Raw genomic sequence first — 22,920 nt, 5'->3', positions numbered from 1 at the left:
AAAAAAACTTAGATCTGTCTCATCTAGGGTTTATCCAATCAGTCAGCTGCAGCCCCACTTGCTCAGATGGGTCTCTAATACTTGAATTATTAGAGTGGCTTAGTCAAGTGTACAATGGTAAATACAAAAAAAAGTGTGCACAAAAATGGTTTTAAGTAGTCAGTGTTTGGTCCCAAGAAATTAATAATTCTTTGGAGTTGATACAAACTGTTTTGCTATGGATGGAAAGTACATGTCTAATTAACATGGGTATGTGTATTAGAAATAACATGGCCCGAAAAAAAGTAAGATGGACACATGATTCCAAATGATATTTAGATGCATTCATTTACATTTATTGAACTTGTTTATTTCTCTGAATAGAATGATATTTGCTGCAGGTAGCAAAATTCTAATGAAAAACCCGTGAGACATGACTGTCCTTTAAGGTATGCTTTAGCCTCTGTTCTTTCACATGCTAATGAAAACCCTATTGTTTATTTCATGAGAGAAATGAAATATTCACAAAATTAAGGCTTTAATGGGACGTTGAAATAAGAGATGAATTTTAGGGGGACATGAACATTATAATGTTTTAATTTTGATACTGCATGTTAATCAAGTTTCTCTGAATACCTCCCTGAGTCAGAGGTTGTTGGTATTCCTCTATACTCCCCCAACCCCAATCATCCATTCTAGATGGGTCCTATGATTCAGTTTTATGAGTGGAATGTGAGGGAAGTGAGCCCTATCCATGGCAGGTAAGAGTATGTGTGCTTTCTCCATGCAGTCTCTCCTTTCCTTAGAGTTAAACATAAAGGAATCCAAGATGGTAGACTTAAAAGATGGAAGAAGCCTAGGCTTTGTCCTTCAAGGAGGGCTACACAGAAGAGCTACCCAACTTGATTCAGACCATAATGTAAGAAATAAATAACCACAAGAAAAAAACTGTATTACATTGTCACTATGATATTAGGGTTGGTCTATAGTGTTATTAATTTCCCTGGCTAATGTAATCTCTTTCCCATATCTGATTTGTGTGATGAAATGGGGTTGGTATTCACAGACCCAACTCCAGGAAAACACAGGCAGATATCTTTGAAGAACCATTTACTTCTTTATTTTATTGTTGTTTCTGTATAGGCTGGGGTGGGGTAGCAGATGGATGGGTAGAGGGATAAGTATACCCTTAGTAAGAGTCAGTCTCAGGGACCATATCATCTCTTACTTTTCAAATCCCAGGCAAGGCATAACAATTAGAATTTCTATAATGGACTACTAAAATCTTACGGGTTTAAGGGAACATTATAATATGTTTCACACTTGTCTACCTTGCAGAGATAGAGGCAGAATATTATTTTGTTTGTTTGTTTCCTTTTTGGTTGTTGCATCCCAAGGTAATTACTGTATTAAGAACTTAAGGAAAGAGGTGATTATCATGAAATCAGTGGCCACTGAATTAGAACCAATTTCTAGCTGCTTGAGAAAGAATTAATTTTATTATTTCTTTGAAAATCTAATATTGGCAAGAATTACTTTATTATTTCTTTGAAAATCTAATATTGGCAATAATTAATTTTATTATTTCTTTGAAAATCTAATATTTTTTTCCAATAAAAAAGCCAGCTGGGGAAATGAGGCTTGGTTCTGCCAGAGTAAATAGTAGACTAATTGTTCTCCATTATGAGCACCCATGGTATAATTAAATGGTCCTGCCCACCACAGACTCTGGAGGGGTAAACTATGTGTTATCTAGGAAAAAAGTCCTGTCTTCTCCCTCACTGGCAAACATGAGTGATATAAGAAGAGATGATTGCTTCTTACTCTCTGGGACTAAAGGAAGAAAAAGATTACATAAAGCCTGGAAAGGATTATTCACCCAATATTTGTTGAGAGTTTACTATGGGACAGGCATAAATTCTCAAAAGGGACCAAAGAAAATATTATATGTAGTGAAGACATTACCCCTTCCAAAAGAAGAGACATAATTTCAATTCATTATACTTATTCATTTGAAATAAAATACCTTATAGGGAAATACTTATATAATACATGTATGTATATGTATGCATTCATAAAAATACATACATGTGTATGGACTTCAAAAAGCAATACTGAGAATTATTTTTCTATGCAATTAACTCACATTTTTGCCTAATGTGGTAGATTGCAAAATAGCCACAATTCTTCAAACCTACCTGTCTGCATGCCCCTTTTATAATTTTGCAGCTTCTCCTATCACAATATGGCAGTTATTTTCCCTCTCCTTTGAATCTGGGCTGATCTTCTGACTTGCTTTGGCCAATAGATATGACTGAAGTAATGATATGCGAGTTCTGCGTCTAGGTCTCAAGAGGTCTGTATGCTTCTTCCCTCTCTTGAAACTGTCAAGGTAACAGGTAAACAAACCCAAGCTAGCCAGCTGGATGATAAGATACATGTGGCCCAACAGCCCCATTGTCCCACTGCCCAGCAAACAGCCAGTCAACCTCAGAAGTAAAGCCTCTCTGCTGCTGACCACAGATGTGAGAAAATATGATCAAAACTCAATGCTCAGAAGAGCCACCCAGCTGAGTCAAACTGTTACCCAGAGAATAGTAGGCTAAATAAATTTTTGTTGTTTTAAGCCACTAAGCTTTAACATGGTTTGTTAGGCAGCAAGAGATAAGTGATGCAACCAACAGGGGGATTTTAATATATGCATTAATCATGGAAGAATTTTTAGTAGCCTGCTAAATAATATTCTACTTATTTTTAAAAGTAAAGTTCTCATTCCTAAACTACAGTCCTTTCCTCTAGTGCTCACTGTGGTAAATACATAAGCAAGCTGGAGTTTAAATCTCAAATTCACACTTATTTACTAGGTAGACCTCGAGGAAGTCACTTGGCCTCTCAGGTTTTAGTTTGTCCTACCTTAAGATGGAGATATGCTATTTCATCGAGTTTTGTTGGGATGATTAAATAAGCTGACATAAGTAAATTGTCCATTACTATACCTGCAGCATAATAGACACACACAAAGCAGTTCTTTTTCTTCCCAAGCTTTCTGTTTCTTTCTCTCTATTTTTAAGTGTGCAGTGATTCCCAGTGTCCCCCTCTGTCACTAATTCTGGAACTATCATTTTGAAACAGAGTTAACTAACTTTCATTCTAGTGGCCTCTCCCTTGCTTAAAACAACTTTTTTTCCCCATGGGTTTTACACAAACTAGGTTTACTACACATATAACATCTACCTTTAAAGAAATTATGTATATGTTTATATTGTATATATTATATATAGTTATAAATTATATATTATACATATTGTATGTGCATATATGTGTAATTTGCTTACCACTACCTGAAATTAATGTGTATATTTCTATACTTACATATTTGATTACTTAGTATTATTTGTCTCACCCACAAGAACATCAGCTCTCTGAGGTTTTTGTGTTTCATATCCCCACCCCCTGGCACAGCACCTGGGACACAGTAGACAATAAGTATTCGTGGAATGAAAGGATAAATGAACAAATGCTTCTCAATCATTACTGTGAAACAAATTTACACATCTGTGGAAAAACATTTAATTCAAAGATTTTTTTCAAATGCAATTTTGAAAGACATTAGAAAGAGAGAGAAGTAACATGACATGAAGGGATTTCACCATTGCTTGCTGTATGCAGTTTGCCTTTTAATAGTTTTTCATCACAATGAGGATTTCCTAAAATATTTTCTCATCTAAGACTGAAGATTTCATTTGAAATTTTGAACAGTAACTGTAATTAATTATGTAAGTACTCTCTGTAGTAGAAACTGTTCCTATGACTTAAAACAGTTAAATTATAACTATGAACAGCATAATCAGACATATATACTCTGTAATAAAACTGATTTGAAAAGTTGGATTTGAATCTCATAGGGTAAAATTAAACTCTTTCGGAAACTCTTCTTATCTCTCAGTTTAAAATATATTCCAACTTGCTGTGTTCCCCGGAAAGAACCTATAAATCCTTGACCATGAAAACCCTTTTATTATCTGCTGTTAAAAACGATTTCCTTCAGGTAAATTGCACTCTCCAAGCAATCCTTTATTGCCTACATGACATATTATGGTCCAACAGTGGATCTAAGAATGCTTTGGAAACCTTAAATTGCTCTAAGCTTTAAAATCAAATGCTTAGACTGAGCCAGTTCGTCTAACAAAATGAGCAAGCAGAAGAAATCAGGGCAAAAAAAGAGGGAGAAGAAAATGCAGAAAACATTAACTTAGAAAGTCAGAAAACATGAATTTTTATAGTTTGGGGTTTCATTTCCAGGCCATTTCATCTAAAATGCTTTGTCTATTCTTCAGGCTGCTGTCATTGTATGAATAACAGGCACCCTAAATAGATTATGTGTAAACTGAAGACTATGGAACTTAATATGCATAAAACTGTCATAATTTTTCTATCAATTAGGATAAAGTTTATCTCTCCATGACTTCAACTACCACCTAAAGGTGAATGATGTCTAAATCTGTCACCAGTTCCCTTATCAAGTGTTCCAACGGTTCTCACCAAGTAAATGTCTTATCACCACCTCATCACCAACCACCAAGTCAACATTACCCACACAAAACTCAGTTATCTCCTGTACTACTTATCTCATCCCATGACACGGTAACCCACCAGGCTCCCCAAGCAGAAGTCTTGCAGTTTTCCTTTCTCACTCTCATTCTCTCTTTAACCACTCACCAGGACCTGTTGTTCTACCTTCAGATTCCAAACTTCTAACCATCTTTCACAATGTAGTCTCACTCCACCTCCCCAGATCATTGCCTTTCATTTTCCCTTCATTCCTTCAGGCTGCTGAAGATTATTCTTCTTGGGAGGTGTTGATTTGTTTGGGAGGTGTTGATTTGTTAACAGGAAATATTTCCCAAACTCAATATTCCTCCTGACATCAGTAAAATTGTGAATACATATAATATTACTCTTTCATCTTGGTGTTTCATAATTTTATGTATATTTAACACTTATTTTATTGATATTTTTTAGAGAAACTATTTTTCCCATACCTTTGTTAGTTATGTATACTTGTTTTATAAATATATTAAAAACACTTATAATGCATAAGTCATGATCTGCAATTTTTCTTCCAGATTTACAATAAAAGCACACCCATATCAATTTTAAATAATAACGGCAAAAATAGAGAAGATCCTTAGAAGAGATTATGATACTAAGTGAAGTAAGTCAGAGAAAAACAAATATCATATGATATCGCTTATATGTCGAATCTAAAAAAATGATACAAATGGACTTATTTACAAAACAGAAATAGACTCACAGACATAAAAAACAAACTTATGATTACCAAAGAGGAAAGACAAGGGAAGGGATAAATTAGGAGTTTGGGATTAACAGAAACACACTACTATTTATAAAACAGATAAAAAACAAGGACCTACTGCATGGAACAGGGAACTTGTATAACCTATAATGTAAAAGAACCTATAACCTATAATGTAAAAGAATCTGAAAAAGAATATATATATAAACTAACACAACATTGTAAATAAACTATACTTCAATAAAGAGTTGTTTGTTTTGAAAAAACAAAAAAGACCCTTATAAACCAATAAAAATTTACACCTTTTCTAAAGAAAAAGAAATTTACAAGTGAAAAGTAAAGTTCCAACTCACTCTAACAATAAAAATCTTGAAATATCTAGGAATAAATTTGAAGAGAAGTGTGAAGATATTGTATAGGGAATATTATGTAACACTACTGAAGAGTGCAATGTAAAAACTGAATAAATGAAGTCAACGTTTTTTCTTTGCTGTAAGAACTCAATATTGTGCAACTATCAGTTTTCCCTAAATCAGTCCATAAATTCAATGTGACCAAAATAAAACCCCAATAGTATTTTATTTTACAAGTTATCAGAATTTTTCTAAAGTATATCTGGAAGAGTAATAAAGGAAAATTTCGAACAATAAAGAATATAGAGCAAGAAAGTATCCTTCCAGATTTAAAAACGTATTATATAGGGGCTTCCCTGGTGGCGCAGTGGTTGCGCGTCCGCCTGCCGATGCAGGGGAATCGGGTTCGCGCCCCGGTCTGGGAGGATCCCACGTGCCGCGGAGCGGCTGGGCCCGTGAGCCATGGCCGCTGAGCCTGCGCGTCCGGAGCCTGTGCTCCGCAACGGGAGAGGCCACGGCAGAGGGAGGCCCGCATACCACAAAAAACAAAAACAAAAACAAAAAAAACACGTATTATAAAGCCAGAGTAATTAAAACCAATGTACTGGGACAGGATTAAACAGATCAATGGAAGCTTTGTATAGAAATCTAGTCAAATATATAATGGAAAAGCAAAGATGGCATTCCAAAACAATAGGGGAGAAATGATTATTGAATCAATGGACTTGGACAAGCTAGTATCTTTGAAAAAAAAAAAAAAAAACCTGGATCCCTCTATCCTTTCCCAGAATAGCTTTTATATGAATCAAAGATTTAAATGTAAAAAGCAAAGATAAATTACCAAAAGGAAACACAGAAGTTTAGTACTTTCTAAACATATTAATTATTTGTGGAAAATTAAATAATAAAAGAGATATTGGAAAAAATAGCAATACATGACAAAAAATTAAAATCCTTTTATATATGAAATAGGTTTTATACATATGAAATATTAATGAGTACGATGGCAGATTAAAGAGTAATCTGTAATATGATGCCATTTATATAACTGTTTACCTATTCTACACATCTATAAATGTATAGAGAAAGGTCTAGAAGAATATGCTACAAAATAATAATTATTATATTCTCATAGGCATGGGATAAGATTTTTGATAATTTTTATATTCTTTGACTATATTTGCACTGTTTCAACTGTTTATAATAAATATTTATAATAATTATAAAAATAATAAAGCTATTTTAAGCAAAATTAAATTTGTATGGAATAATAAACACAGGAAAAAGCCAAGAGAATACTGCAAAAGGAAAATAAACAAAAACTACTACTCCATATGTTTTTTTAACATTTTTAGTGGAGTATAATTGTTTTACAGTGGTGTGTTATTTTCTGCTTTATGACAAAGTGAATCAGCTATACATATACATATACCCCATATCTCCTCCCTCTTGTGTCTCCCTCCCACCCTTCCTATCCGACCCCTCTAGGTGGTTGCAAAGCACTGAGCTGATCTCCCTGTGCTGTGTGGCTGCTTCGCACTAGCTATCTGTTTTCCATTTGGTCTACTCCATATTTTTTAAAAGACGATATAATTCACATACACGTAAGAGAGAAACTATGTGAATTAGTGTTCAAAAAAAGTTCATTATTTATTCATCATTTATTATATTTCATTCTCAATTCATCCTCTGGTTTACCATGCAAATAAAATAATCATTTAAGATATTTATGACTCAATTTATCTGTTTATGACTGATATAAAGAAATATAAGGAAACATATTTTAGGCATAGGATAATGCTTAATAACCCTTTTATTAGAGCATTTTTTTTCACTAGAAGAGATTTAATAATTGATAAAAATGTACAAAAATATTCAAATCAGAAATGCTTTAGAATGTATAACACGAAGTCAGTACTTCTCAGTGAGTAGGGAAGGTAAAAGACTTCCTCAATGAAAAAAAGCAAGAGAAAGATCAGATTGTAAAAAAAAAAAAAAAAAAAGAAAGAAAAGACAACTGTTAAAAAAATCGCTTAAGTCAACACTGATTTGTTTTAGACAAGGATATTGCAACCATCACTTAAGGTTTGGTGGCACATTCTTTAGTAGGTCCTTAAGGCAATATATTTAAGCTAATTTACAATTTGATTTGATGTTAACTTTTTAAACATCACCTCAAAATAATGCCCTCACAATAGCCTTTTTAAAATGTATTTAGAGAAACACACAAAGACACATATTAATCAAACTATCAAAAATTAAATACAAAGAAAAAATATTAAAAGCAGCAAGGGAAAACCAACAAATAACATACAAGGGAATATCCGTAAAGTTAACAGCTAATCTTTCAGCAGAAACTCTGCAAGCCAGAAGGTGGTGGCAGGACATATTAAAAGTGATGAAAGGGAAAAACCTGCAACCAAGATCACTCTACCCAGCAAGGATATCATTCAGATTTGACAGAGAAATTAAAACCTTTACAGACAAGCAAAAGCTAAGAGAATTCAGCAGCACCAAACCAGCTTTACAACAAATGCTAAAGGAACTTCTCTAGGCAGGAAACATAAGAGAAGGAAAAGACCTACAATAACAAACCCAAAACAATTAAGAAAATGGTAATAGGAACATACATATCGATAATTACCTTAAATGTAAATGGAATATTCCATGCAAATGGAAATCAAAAGAAAGCTGGAGTAGCAATTCTCATATCAGACAAAATAGACTTTAAAACAAAGACTATTACAAGAGACAAAGAAGGACACTACATAATGATCAAGGGATCAATCCAAGAAGAAGACATAAAAAATAATTGTGGCTTTATTATAGTAGGGCTCAATAGCACCACTATAGTTAAGGGTCTATCAGGTTTCCATTAAGAACACCTATTTCTGAGTTCACCGTAAAAGATCATATTGGATTTAACTAGCTGGATAATGCATAAAAAAGCAGTTTTATCAGTTGCTGGTGATTTTTTTGTACTACTAGATATCAAAAACCTTTCATTATATCTTCAAAATCCAACTTCTATAAAGTAAATCAAATCACCTCATGATTTAGACTTTAGAACAAAGTAGAGACACCTGCAGTTATCAGTAAATTGCCACCTTTAATCCATTCTGCAGTGCCCTATGAAAGGGTCACAGAAAGACAGTTATGACTGTATGAAAATATGATTCTTGATACAGAATCAAAAGTTATTTTCAATTTCCTTTGCTTTTATAAAGTCCACAATAACAATACGTAAATGCACTTTTTTTTCTGTGATATAGTTAAAACCCAGTGTTATTTCAATTGAACTTAAAATAGAATCCCTGGTCTGAATTAGACTTTAAATCATACTGTAAACATATTTGGTATAATTTATTGATCATCATCCAGTTGCTCCAAAAGGGTCCTTCTGTGCTTTTCCTATTCCCCTTCACTCAGTTCACTGCCAGAAGTATCCCAATTACCAGAATCCTTTGCAGTCTTTTTCTCAGGTGACTTGTGTTTTGATTCTGATCTTTGTCTAGTTCTGTCTTTTTCACTTTCCCACTCTTTTTCTTTTTTATCCTTCTCCTGTTCAGCATCTGACTCTGGATTGTCAGATTTATGTCTTCTCTTCTTGCTTTACTTCTTATGTTTTTTTGATTTCTTATAACTTCTCTCAGATTCAGCACTAGAAGAATGTTCTGAAGCAGAATGAGACTCTGATCGCTGTCTTTTTTTCTTTGAATGGCTGTCGTCATCATCTAAATCTGACCCTGATCGAGAGCGGGAGTGTTTCCTGTGATGTTTTTTTGATTCCTTAGAATGTTTCTTATTCTTTGAATGATGATGTTGACATTCATGATCTTCCCAGAGAGCATCCAATTCTATTGGAGGAGTGGCTTGTTTCAACATACTCTTAAATGTAGATTCTTTTCGTTTCATCTTCCAAGCCTCCTCTTTTTCTCTTTCATGTTCACAGGCTTCTGCCTTTTCTAGTAAACTATTGAAAGCCAACTTAATATTTCCTGCATCTAATGTGGTTGATCTTTTAGTCAAACTGATTATTGCCACAACGTCTTCAAAAGTAGTATTTACTTCAACTACAAATCCTTTATTCTTTAGAATGTCTTTTATTGACTTCTTCTCATCATAACATGCTTTAAGATCCTCAGCATAAAACTTGAAAAGGTCAAGTGCAGTTGGTCCTGGCTGACCAAGCATATTAGTGAATCTAATGTCAGAACTAATTATTGGACACAATTTCATCCAAGATGACATAGCATGCAGTTGTCCATGTTCATGCAGTTCATCTAAAAATATCTGAAAAGATTCTCTGTTTTCACGCTGTCGTCTCCTTTCCCGAAGCAAACTCTTCTGTTTTTCTTCTTCTTCCTTTTCTAAAGCCCGAATGTGTTCTTCAAAGCAAATTAACGCATCTTCTTTATCTATGTTCTGTAATTCTTTATCTTCTGCAAAAGTTGGATTATCCATCAGATACTGCTGGGCTTCAGACCAAGTAGTAGAGTATGTCACGTTAGCCATGTTGTCAAGTATGTTTTTGAAGGCTTCCCAATTTCTCTTTTGCAACTGCTTTGCTTGCTCCTTTTCTTTTTTTGAAAGAAAGAATAAAACATCTTCAGAGATTTCAAGATGATCATGTTCTGATATTGCATTCCAGACTTCCATCTCTCCAAACGTTTGCTCTGCTTTTTTGTATCTAGTTGTGGAAGTCATTTTCTCATGATTTTCAAGAAAACGCTGAAAGGATTCCTTAGCCTCTTTGTATTTGGAGCTTGCGTCTTCATTTTCTTCTTTCTCTGTCTGGACTTTATAAGCATTAAAGGCCTGCTTTTTTTTCACTCAACTTTGCTAAAGCACTGTATCGTGGATCATTAATGATCATTTTCGTAGTTTGCTCCCATGAAGCATTAGATGGTCCCGCTTTTCTTTCAATAATTCTTTAAATGCTTGCTTTGCCTCCTCCTTTGTATTCCAAGTATATGTTTTTTTTTGCCGGTTGGCTTTCTTCCTCCTCCTTTTTCAGAGTAAAATCAGCTACAGTTTCCTGCTTAGATGTTTCTTCTCCTGTATTACTAGACACTTCAACACTTTGATCCTGAACAGCAGGGGTACTAGTAAGTTGTGCTTGTTCTTCAGTCAAAACTGTTACTGTATTTTCATTATCTACAACAGTAGCAACAAACAAAGTAACCTCAGGCTCAGGAACAACTGGAACAGTTCCACCGACAGTACTGGAGGCAGCGGTGGAAGCACTGGCATTGGCTGCAGCGGCAGCGGCCATGGTGCTCATTGTGGTTGGAATTTCTGTTGTAAGAACTGGGGCTGTTGATGTTAGGGCGCACTCTTCTTATTTACTGCTTTCTTCAGCTTTGATCATTGCGTGCAGGCTCGATTTTGTAATAAGACTTCAGCAACAATGGTATTCTCGGATCCTTCAAGTTCTTTAGGTTTGGCCCAGCGGGATTCTTCTGTTTGAGAATTGTGATAGGAAGGCTTTCCAGAGTCAGATTTGTACTGCTTCCAGGGCATTTAGATGAAAGTTGCTCAGCAGGACTTTTAAGATCATCTGGTTTCTCCCCAACAGACTGTTTTGTTTCAGTATTGCAATAGTAGGTCCTTCCATCAGGTGACTTATGTTCAGTCCACATTGATTTTGCACCGGGTGTTGTACCTGCTGCTACATCCATGTTATTTATCCCTGGCAGTAAGGCAGGCTGCATGGAAGCCTGACACATAGGAGACGTCATCATTCCAGGCATTCCTGTACCTCCTGAGGTACAGGAGGCATATTCGCTCTCTGACCCATAGGATGCATTCCCACTGGGGCATGATGCATGCCAGGGTGCCCCATCATAAGGCCTCCACGCTCAGCTCCCATCCCCAGCCTCATCGTCGGACCTATTAGAGTAATTTTAAACTAAAATGTTACCTGATTTTTGAAGGACATGTATTTTATTAAAAGTTGTTTTCATTTAAAATTTTAATTATTTTTAAATCGAACTTAGATGTTTAATACTCAAAAATTCATATAAATTTCAGCAAACTTGTCTCATCTTTTCTCTTTGTTTTTCTTCTTTATCAAGGAAAAAAATCCCCTAACTATTCCATATATAGCTCTGCAGGGGTGTGTACGCCTGTGTGCGCATACCAGTACCAGAGGTTTGGAAATGCAAGTCACAATGTATCATTAACTGCATCTCTCCTGTTATTTCCCAATGGAATGACTGTACCTCTGGGCCATGCTTCACCTTAGATATGATACTTCTTCTAGCTCAGCAGCTCATATAATAACGATTTCACCTCTACAGTAGGCGATGGAGAAAAGAAAACATGTAAAATTAAGTTTTATGACAGAAAAATCACTTTCCCTTTTTTTAGGGACTATAAACTGATTGTGGAAACTTTATGGGACAATTCATTAGAGGATATTATAAAATATAATCTAATTTCCAAGGAAAACTATAAAAGAATAAGAAGTCAGAAGGCTTTCTTGATAACTCCCACCCCTAGACTAAGCCAAGCTCCTCTGTTATAAGCTTATATTCATCACCCTGAGAATTACTATTCCAAGTAGACTGTAAGCTTTGAATGGAGGACTTGTATTTATTTTGTTTACAATTGTATCCTCAGTGCCTACCATAGTGCAGGGCACAAAATACAGACTAAAAATTGTTTATGGAGTGCATGAATAATTAAATGCCCTGGGATTAAAATCAAAATTCTTCATAATGTATAGTTTTGTTTTTACACACATACAAACACATATAATAACATGTATAACATAGTATATACTGTGCTATTGTACCAATGTATTATGTATATGGAAACACATACATAAATTAAATTTTAAAGCCATAAATACATTTTCTAATATTTACTGCTAATGTTTTATCTTGTACACCCCTGGAGTGAATGCTACCTCTACCATCTCCCATCACTCCTGTCACTTTAAAGATAACTGATCTAAAGAAGTACTGACAGCCTCATTTATTGACTTATTTAATGGTGACAGAAAACATGCAAAATAAACAGGAATCTAGAAAAACACAGTCAGTGTCAGTCATAATTAAGAAAGTGGTCAATGGTACGAGACCAGAGCTAGTAAAGACCAACATTTTCATCTCAAAACTCTATGATGTGACATAGTTTATATCAGAGCTTTGCGGTCACTGCTACTATGGCTGATCCGGCAGATTACACGGTGACAGGAAACAATCTCGTTTTTAGGAGGGTCTGATTTGCCTAAGTTTAACATCCCCATATCAGTGACATATTATAGACTGAATCTGATTCAAACTACAAAGCAAAGACATTAACCAGCTCCTGTGGAACCAAATGCCCAATTTAATTTAGGCTCCAAAAAAGTGATCCTTCTGGATCATGAACAATCCTGCTTAATCCAAACATTCAAAGCTGTTCTCTATTTCAGCTCTGAGTTTTCCTTTTTTTCTTTGTCTTGGAGATTAGTCTTTTCCAGAATGGAAGGTACAAGAATGATATGGAAGTGATTTTCAAAGTGGGTGTCAAGGATTTCCTAGCCATTCTCAGTAATTCATAGGGGAATCACAGTTGTTAACGCCGGTCCTCAAACCATCTACAAAAACACAGCTACAGGGCTTCCCTGGTGGTGCAGTGGTTGAGAGTCTGCCTGCCGATGCAGGGGACGCGGGTTCGTGCCCCGGTCCGGGAAGATCCCACATGCCGCGGAGCGGCTGGGCCCGTGAGCCATGGACGCTGAGCCTGTGCGTCTGGAGCCTGTGCTCCGCAAAGGGAGAGGCCACAACAGTGAGAGGCCCGCGTACCACACAAAAAAACAAAACAAACAAACAAACAAAAAAAACAAAAAAACACACCTACAAGAAATTCAGAGATGATAATAAATGGCAGCTTAACCAAAAAAACGAAACAAACAAACAAACAAACAAACAAAACAAAAAAACACACCTACAAGAAATTCAGAGATGATAATAAATGGCAGCTTAACAAATATGGCCATATTTCTTCTTCCAGCAGTAGCATCTCTAGTCATAATTTATAACCATAATTATGGAAGCTGATTAAACTGAGGTATGAAAGACTTCATTATATGTGAATGCAGAGTTGATCCTGTTTAGCACACATATGCCAATGATCGCATGTATCTAAAACTCCCAGGGTTTCTCCCAGGAGTTAACTATATTTCTTGCTAAATCCATTCATTATTATTCCTCATTCTTCATTCAAAACCCAGAGTTTTACATTTGGTTCTCTTAACTTTTACTGTTTACTCCTCTGCTGTCTAACTGTACCAGCCTTCCCTCCCCCATACCCTCTCTCTTGTACTCCAACCATATTTCCCTGTTTTGCTTCCTCTCTTTCTTCCTAGACTCTGATCTTCGCTGTCTTACCTGATATTACTAAGAATTTAGCAAGAATCGTCCTTTTTCTAAATCACTAGCACAAGATGAATCTTGCACCTTAAATTTGAATGGAGATCAGAGTTAGAAATCCTCATGTCACATTTAAGAAAATGTGAACCGGTGCCAAGCCACTATTTTATACCTGTTCATTTAAAATGTCGCTGGCTACAAGAGTTGAGGTTTTAAATGCATGTAATTAGGGTTCCAAGAATGAGATTACACAATTTTTTTCAGTTTGTAATGGTCAGATGCTGAAAATTCTTTGCATATGAATTGTAAATTATAAACAGAAAGGCAGGGAATCGGGAAGTCAGGAAAGAAATCAGGGCCTGTCAGAGACAGAGGAGGAAGAGTGTAGTTTGATGCCATTGTAGTGCTTGAGAGAACAAAAGTGTGCTGCTTTTTGAGCTAAGGTTTTATCTTCACCTGTCTCCAGCTGTCAGACAAATGCACTGTCTGGGATGGGCAGATCATTAAGACACTTTAGCAGAGATGTGTTCATTACTTTGGCTAATAGGGTTCCAAGTTCCCTGAAAAAGTAATATTAGCCAGGCAGATTCTGATGAGGAGGGGATGGAAATACCTCTTCGTTGAAGGGAGGCTAAGAGAGAGACAGTAAGGAAGGAGAGGTCAGGAGCCTGTGTCAGGCGTGGGGGAGAGCGACAGTGATGAGTCCAGAAAGCCCAGGGAATTATGAAGACTCTGTGTGCCTTGGTATGTCAGACTCCCCACTTAGGTGGTTAGGACACTCAGGAGGGGAATGGCATGAATAAGGTGAGGATAGACTATGGCTGTTAAGTCAGGGTGGAAGGGAAGATGGAGAATTCTGGGAAGGTACCAGTCATCAAGTCCAAAGGAGCTCCCAAAGGGAGGATGAAATCTGGAATTGGAGGTCAGTGACCACAACAAGCAAGTTAGAGCCAGCGAGTTTGGAAAATGGAGCTTGGAAAGATACCTGAATTGCAGGTGTGATCTGCAAAATATCTAACTAGTACAGCATGAGCACCACCAAACAGAAGAGATGCCAGGGAGAGCAGTGGAAGAGTATTCTGGAGTCCAGCTCCTTTTGGGTATTAACCCTTTAGTTGCTGGACTGTTCAGGGGCTCCCAGGGGACCAGCTAGTGGTGGGGCACTTGGGGAACTTGAGACAGGAGCTATGTATTTACTGGAGAAACATGGCTGAATAACTAAAATATATGTTAGAAAGTGGCTGCCTAGCCAGAACATTTCTGGGCTCCCCTTTCAGCAAGCAGGGACCGTATGACTAATTCTTGACAGAGGAATATGAAGGAAAGTGCTGTTTGGTTCACAGCTGAGGCAACTAAGCATTGGGAGTAAGATTATTCTCCCAATGATGACAGGGAAATCTTGAAGCCACAGGATGATGGAGCCATAAGATGGAAGCCCCGGATCCTTGAGTTACTACTTGAAGGAGGCCTTCTCAGGAGAACTGCCCAACAGGAAAACCAGAAGTGAACTCAGCATGACTGAGAAATTAAATTTTATTGTATAAGCCTACTCAGTTTTTAGGATTTTTATAGCAATTAGCTAACCCTGAACAAAACACGGAATAAAAATACTTTAGCATTTTAACGCATCCACTTTGCACTGATAAATATGAGTAAATTTCTTAGTTTACTTGTCTCCTTTGAGAGAATGTAGAACATTCTACAGAGACTTTTAGGTAACAATTAAAAAAACATAAATTTCTATGGTTACCAAAGAGGAAGAAGGGGAGGGATAAATTAGGAGTTTGGGATTAACATATACACACTACGATATATAAAATAGATAACCAACAAGGTCCTACTGTATAGCACAGGGAACTATACTCAATATTTTGTAATAACCTATGAGAGAAAAGAACCTGAAAAAGAATATATATATATATATGTATATATAGTTATATGACTGAATCACTGTGCTGTACACGTGAAACTAACATGACATTGTAAATCAACTATACTTCAATAAAAATAAATAAATAAATAAATAAATATGAAACGTATCTGGATCTTATGGTTTCATCTTTCCAAGAAATGAGAGGTTTTTTTGTTTGTTTCTGTTTTTCTTACATTTTGGAGCATGAGTTCTCCTTCTTTTATAAAAAACTATAGGGGTTCCCATATTACATTGAAAAGTCCATTTTGTAAACCCAAAACCCACACAATCACACAGTAAACTGATTTCTCTAAGGGGAGATGCTCAGAGCAAAATCTCATTCAACTCTGTATCCAAGGGGGGGCCTCTAGGGCGCATCCAGTGAGTGCTTTTTGAATGAATGAATGAAGTCATTGCTACTAGAAAAGCAATGTGCTGAGGAAAAGCAAATTAGAAGGCAATTATGGAGACCAACCTGGGGTCTTCTGCTATTTAGCCTTATGATATAGAATTCTCTAGTCCTTATTTCTCTGAAGGACTTTGGTGACTTTAGAGTTTTGGCTTCTCATTTTCCAGGGAGAGAGCTGTGTGGCCCTGAGAAGGAGAGATCAGCTCATACCCAGAGAACTATTTTATATCAAAACTTAGATGAAAACTCTGACTTTCATAAGCGAAGAGTAGTAATATTTTCCCTTACTGTGGCACCTACTATTTCTGACTCCCAGTTGTTTTTCATCTGCAAAACTTAGATAACATTCATTTCACCTCACACAATCACTCTAAAGAGAGCACGAGGCGGTATCAAAGTGCTGTATTGCACTCAATATCAAAGGAATGTGGCGACCTTCAATCTCCAGACCTATTTAGTCAACTCAGGGACATGTGTGCATCATTAAACCTGAAGGTTGGGATTATCTTTAAATACAGTGTGTCATTAAAAAAATCCTATAGTACTTATTTCTCCTGGACTCAACACAATTCCATCGGCTCTCGGATACTCTTGTGAGGCATAAACCATCAGCTAAAGTAATAACTCAAAGTTTGGGGGTAAGGAAGTTATTATTCCGTTCATCAGAAAAGAGCTGAAGTGTCTTAACAGCTAAAAAGCTGGTTGTAGGGATTTTTCTCATCCCGAGTCCTGACTTTTCTTTTAATTGTCTTCAGTGCCTTATCCAATAGCTCTTCAAAATAGAGGATCTCAGTTTGACTTGAGATGCAGCTTCTAAAGAGGAACACTGAATTGAGTATAGCATGCTCCTCCTTTATATCTGGATACTTCTGGGTGGATCTAGATCACCAATAATCACAGCCTGCAATAGGAGGTGAGCAATACAGAGTATGATCATCGTTCTCCGTAACTGACTTGTCACGCTTTGATACGATACAGCAGAAGGTGCCAAGGGGCAGCTTGGGGAAAATTACTTGTGTGGCTCCTAATTGGATGTGTCAGCCGTGAGTGATCACTGGGCTCATGATTTAATGAACAAAGTAAAGCCAGGCTGGTGAGGCATGGGGCTGGCTTTCCCTGCCCCAATGAGTGGAGGTAGGGGGCAACCTTAGAAAGCTGGAAGCAAAACTGAGAAGCAGGCAATATCGAGTTTGCCGCCTTCTCTTTCCGCTGTGTGCTCTGCTCTCCACTTACAGAGCTCCCACCCAGCGGAACAGGCTTGGTGTCCACCAGTGAAAGGTCTGCTCTTTCCTCTCCCTAGGAGCCCACAGCAGGCCTGGAAGCCCGCCAGTCACCCTCGAGAGAACATCGCCTCTGCTTTGCTGGACAGGTGACTGGTATGAAGCTTGCCCCATTGACAGGGTTTTTCCTAGGAAATTTCATGTATGACAGGTTTCCTTAAAACTCATCAGAAGAGCCAAATCATATACTCATAGGTTCATTCTTTTAGAGAACCTTTATGGAGAGCTAATATGTGTCAGGCTCTGCCAAGTGTTAAGGATGCAAAGGTATTGAATAAACACATTGCCCACTGACCTTCAAGAAATGGAGACGGAAGCTGTTTCTAAGCATCAGTGACAGCATAACACGATAAGTGCAGTGAGAGACAGTGCGAGGAGAACAGAGGGGGTCCCAACTCCACCTTTGGATGGCCATGGATGGCACCCCAGAGGCTACCCATAACTCAAAGAAAACAGCCCCAAAGTAATCAAGCCTACCACCAAGGGAAAAATCATCAGGCCTCATCTTTCTCATAAAACCTATTCAAAGATTCCTCAGGAGATTCTGTGCTGGGAGAATGTCCCTTAGGCTCCAGACACCAGATCCTGACCCGCCCAAATCACAACCGGCAAAGTGAAGGTACATGAAGTTCCTTTCTGGGATCACTCTCCTCTCCTGGAGTAGAGAAGACGTAGATCCTCACCTCAGGCCCTGCCCAACCAGTGTTGTCCACAGTATCTGCTGCCTGAGGCCCCAGGCCCACCTTGGCCTCATTCTGTCCCCTCTGCCCCCGAGTGAGTGCCCTCCTTCCCAACCCCCTTGCTCCCTAATTAACTCCTCCTTGATTTCAGGACTCAGAGAAATTACCACTTCTTATTCCAGAAGACATGCTGCACTTCTCCCATAAACTGAGATTCTCATTTTCTCTGCTCCCACGATACCCACTGCTTGGTTACTTCTAATCTGTCACAAATCACACGAATAACCCTGACTTACATTTTTCCTTTTGTCTGCTTGAAGAAGACAGATCTATGTCTTCTCTGTACATAGCACCTGGCAAACTGTGGGTTTGCCTAACACGTGTGTAGACTAGATAAATGGGTGGGTGGATGGATGAATGGAAGAATGTTGTGCCCTTATTTTTCTGCTGCCTTTAAAAGGACCTTAGGACTCCCCCAGTTATTCCACTCAGAGAGTAATGGGTGCTATGTTTCTTCCTCCATATTTCCAGTTAGTCGTATTTCATGCATCTGTAAATCTGAAGCATATTTTCTCTATTAGAAGCGAGACACATGATTGGTTATGGAAATGTATGCTCTGCATATTCATTTAGGAGAGCTACGAGAGAAAATTAGAATCCAGTGATCTCTCAATTTGTATTCCGTGGCGTTATAATCAGCCTGTGGCACTTGTTGACATGCTGCAGCCGAATAAACTTTGCAGAGGGAGACCTGCTCCATCTCACCTGAGCCCGAGTGATTCTAATATGTCTACTGATGGCCTTGTAGCCGTATGCAAGAGGCTTCCTCCGAATCATGTCTCTTTTCCCTTTCCTAATATCTCCCCTGCCTTTAACACTGTCTTGGAAATAATGTTCCCCGAATGACAATTGCTTTTGATCATAAATCACTTACTTGTTAATATTACTTGATTCTCAAACCACTCAGTTTGGTTATTAACCAACAGAGCCGAATCAGCCCTTCATTTGTGCTCTGTAAATACGATGTTTAAGGATCAGGCTTTCTTCACTGTGCGCTCCTGTGGAACTTTCCCAATCTTCCTGGGTCCATTTTCAAATGTGACAAGACACAGAGAACAGAAGCTCGAAATGATGGCAGCTCAGCTAGTGCTGGTTATAACAATCTATCTTCATACTGGTCAAATATCTTAAACAATTTTAACACCAGATATAGCATGAAAATGAGGAACTAAGTTATAAATGAAGAACCAGGAGAAATGGTTAGGCTAGAGACATTTCTTTTCCCTTCCTCATTTTTCCTTTCAGCTGGGGAAGATCAGTGAGAGGAACACTCCTGGCCTCTCTCTTTCCCTCACTCAACTCTGCCCAGAGTGACTTATGTGATTAGTGGGTTTGGGGAAAACAAAAGCAAACAAATGAAAAATCTGCTTACGGAAGGCTCACTCTCTGCTCTGTTCCTCAAGGAGAGGCCTACGTGGACCATTACCTCCCATTGCTGACGGATAAGTCTGTCTAACTCTGGGGCTTTCATACCTAAGCCGCTCTCTCCAATATCTGCCTTATAATTAATAAAGGTGATTTTAAAATTTCCTCCATCCATTAACTATTTTGCCTTTTTTTCTCATTTTTTCTGAAACTCAGACAGGAAAGAGAATTATTGTTCATGTTATTTATGTCGTAGAATTTCTGGAATATACGTCACCGGTGGTTTGTTTGCCGGAAGTGTGGTAATTAAAAATATAGGCTTCCTAGGTTCGTATCCTGGCTCTACCATTTATCAGCTGTGAGCTGTATGTCCTTGTGCCCATAATATAATTCCTCTGTACCTCAGTTTCCCATTTACAAAATGGGGGCAATAATAATGCCTACTCATAGGGTTACTGGGAGTATACTAGCCTAACACATGTTTCTGTGAGCTATTTCTGTTATCATTAAGCCATGCCATTTGTTTGATAGAATGCCTTGGATGTCAACCTAATATTGATTCCAAACACAGTGAACTGTTCGGCTTGAGCCATTACTAAATCATAGAATAATAGAACCAAAAGGGACCCGAGAAATCTTAGCTTTAGATCCTAGTTCAATGGAAGATGAGATGGAGGCCCAGAGCATAGAAGTAATTCACCCAAGGTTGCACATGGCAGGTCCAAGCCAGGATATCCCATCTGTCTGGACAACCTGGCCCATTTGAATCTCCCTCTACCTTAGCTGCTGCTCTCACAATTACGATTTCTGTTAACTGCACTTCTCACATTCACTCTACTTGCCCATTTAATGCAGTTATTAAGTCTAGTTGCCAATCACATTGTACCTCCGAGGGTACAATACCAGGCCTCAATAAAATTTTCAGCATTACAACAACAATAAAAATGAGATATTGCTCCCTGAGCCTCTCAGTATATTTTTCCTATTAGAGAAAGCTGAAGTCTGACTCGCCCAAGATAATTCATGTAAGAAAAAGCCCATTAGAAAAGCAGTGCTGTTGATTTACTAGCATCCTTGTATTGTTTTGTTCTTTACAACGCAGACCATTTTTAAAGCCAGATATTTATTTCTTGATTGTTCTTCTAACCCCACTGCTTCCCGCCTAGGGAACTCACACTTCTGTTTGCAGCATCCCAGGGAGTACAAACTAAATATAGTATTGAAGTAAAATCCCTGCAAAGCTAATGAACTACTCTATGGAGATTGAAGCAGGAAACCTTTTCAGGAGCAGTGCTGCAATTACTCGGATGTGGCCACACAAAGGCACAATTTCAGAAAGAGGCAATTTACAATAGGGAATTCAGAAGGTCACAAATGATGGCTCGAAAGGTAGAAAATGATTACTTTCAATCATGTATCAACCTGGATGCAAATCAGACATTTTAATATATGTTTTCAATGGAGTGCAATTTGCCTAAATTTCCAAAATGAAAATGTGGCACATTTGCCAATAACTGGTCTGAATAACTAATTACCAATTACATACCACTGAGAATCTGATGCCTGTCATGTTGTAACCTTAGATTTCTCAAGTATGGGAAAGGTGGTCAAGTACGTTAGCAGATAAAGTCATAACAGCTAAAAGATCATTGTCCTTTAAGACCCTCAATATTAGTTCAATATGAAAATAATCTTTTTTGGTGAATTTAGGATAAATGACACAATGGATCAATAACAGCCAGATTATTTTTAGGCATGTTCAGCTATTCTGCTACCGGTGACACTTATGGCTATTTTTAGAACCCAGGTAAAGAATAACTTTTTTTTTTCTCTTTCTACATATCTTCAGGAATTGTTTTTCTATTTAATTATTTATAGAAACTGGAATCCAAGTTAAGTTGACCACAATGTTACCAAGTCATAGAGCTAACTGGATTCAGATTATGAAATTGAAACAATTAACATCAATTTTCATCTCTATCAAAGTGTGTTTAAATTGACAAAGCAATACTGTTTTTTTCCCACAAATTATTGAACTTTATGAAGTAATAGGTATAGAAAAACAGGATTTAAAAAAAGATCGTATTAATCGTTTTACTAGAAATTGAGTCAGACAGTAGCCTAATAGATAACAGTGTGAGATCTATGAGCTATATTCAAACCCTAGCTCTGCCACTACCTAGCTGGGTGACTGTAAGGGAATTACTTAACTTCTCTGAAATTTAGCTGTCTCTTATGGGAATAGTGATATTGACTTTACCTTGTGCTGTGTGGACTTCATCGTGTAATGCATGTCAGATGCCTCACCCAGTGCTGGCATGCATGATAGGTGGAAGATATTCACTAAACATTAGTCATCATTATGACATCTGAGAACCCCAAGGATCAGGGAGGGAGCAGTTTTTAAGGAAACTTAGCTCCATTTCAGATTATTAAGCTTGAGTGTCTGAGGAATGGAATTGTCTAGTGAGTCTCATGCATGGTATAAAGCAGATATTTACATTTCAGAGATATAAATAGGTCAAATGGATCATCTAGGAAGACTGAGTAGAGGTGAAAAAGAAAAAGATCAAAGGAAAAATCTAGGAAGTGCCAATATTTATGGGAAGAGCAGAGAGGAACAACGAATAAAGAGAACTAGAAGAAATGGTCAGAGTTGAAAGGGGAATCAGGAGGGGCTGACACCACGGACCCCAAGGAAGAGCCAAGGAAACAGTGGCTGAGTATCGGGAGGAAGAGGCCTGGAAATAGGTCTTTGTATTTAATACTTTGGATATCATTTCCAGCCTTAGTGTGAACCACTTCACCTGCCTGTGGGGACAGAAGCCAAACTGAATGGACGTGAATAGTGACTGCAACCCAGGAAGAGGGGACTTTCAAGAGGGCTGGAAGAGAAGGGGAGAAGGCGACAAGGGCAGTCAGCTCGGGAGGGAAATGAGCAGAGAGGGGGAAGCGTAGGTATGGCCCAGTCTATCAACAGTTCACTAAAATCTGCTTTAGTGAAACATCCTTCTAAATGCACAGCTAGTCTCTATTCCCTAGCCTCTCATAGTTACGTGTAGCCATTAAGCTGATTCTTGTCAAAGGAATGTAGTTTGAAAACATGCCAATTCAAAGCCAGTATTTTTTTTTTTTTTTTTTTTTTTTTTTTTTTTTTTTGCGGTACGCGGGCCTCTCACTGTTGTGGCCTCTCCCGTTGCGG

At 37.6% G+C, this 22,920-nt stretch overlaps 1 protein-coding gene and 1 pseudogene across 1 annotated transcript in view; both read right to left on the bottom strand.

Annotated features, from left to right (window-relative positions):
- Positions 1 to 22,920, bottom strand: part of RAB3C (RAB3C, member RAS oncogene family) — a 300,910-nt gene that overhangs the window by 214,760 nt on the left and 63,230 nt on the right. The window lies entirely within an intron of this gene.
- On the bottom strand, positions 9,013 to 11,533 carry LOC102992924 (pre-mRNA-processing factor 40 homolog A-like; annotated as a pseudogene).

This window comes from Physeter macrocephalus, chromosome 8, assembly GCF_002837175.3.
Source record: "Physeter macrocephalus isolate SW-GA chromosome 8, ASM283717v5, whole genome shotgun sequence".
Taxonomy (NCBI): domain Eukaryota; kingdom Metazoa; phylum Chordata; class Mammalia; order Artiodactyla; family Physeteridae; genus Physeter; species Physeter macrocephalus.
The sequence above is the reverse complement of the archived record's forward strand: the minus strand, read 5'-3'. Positions and strand labels throughout refer to the sequence as shown.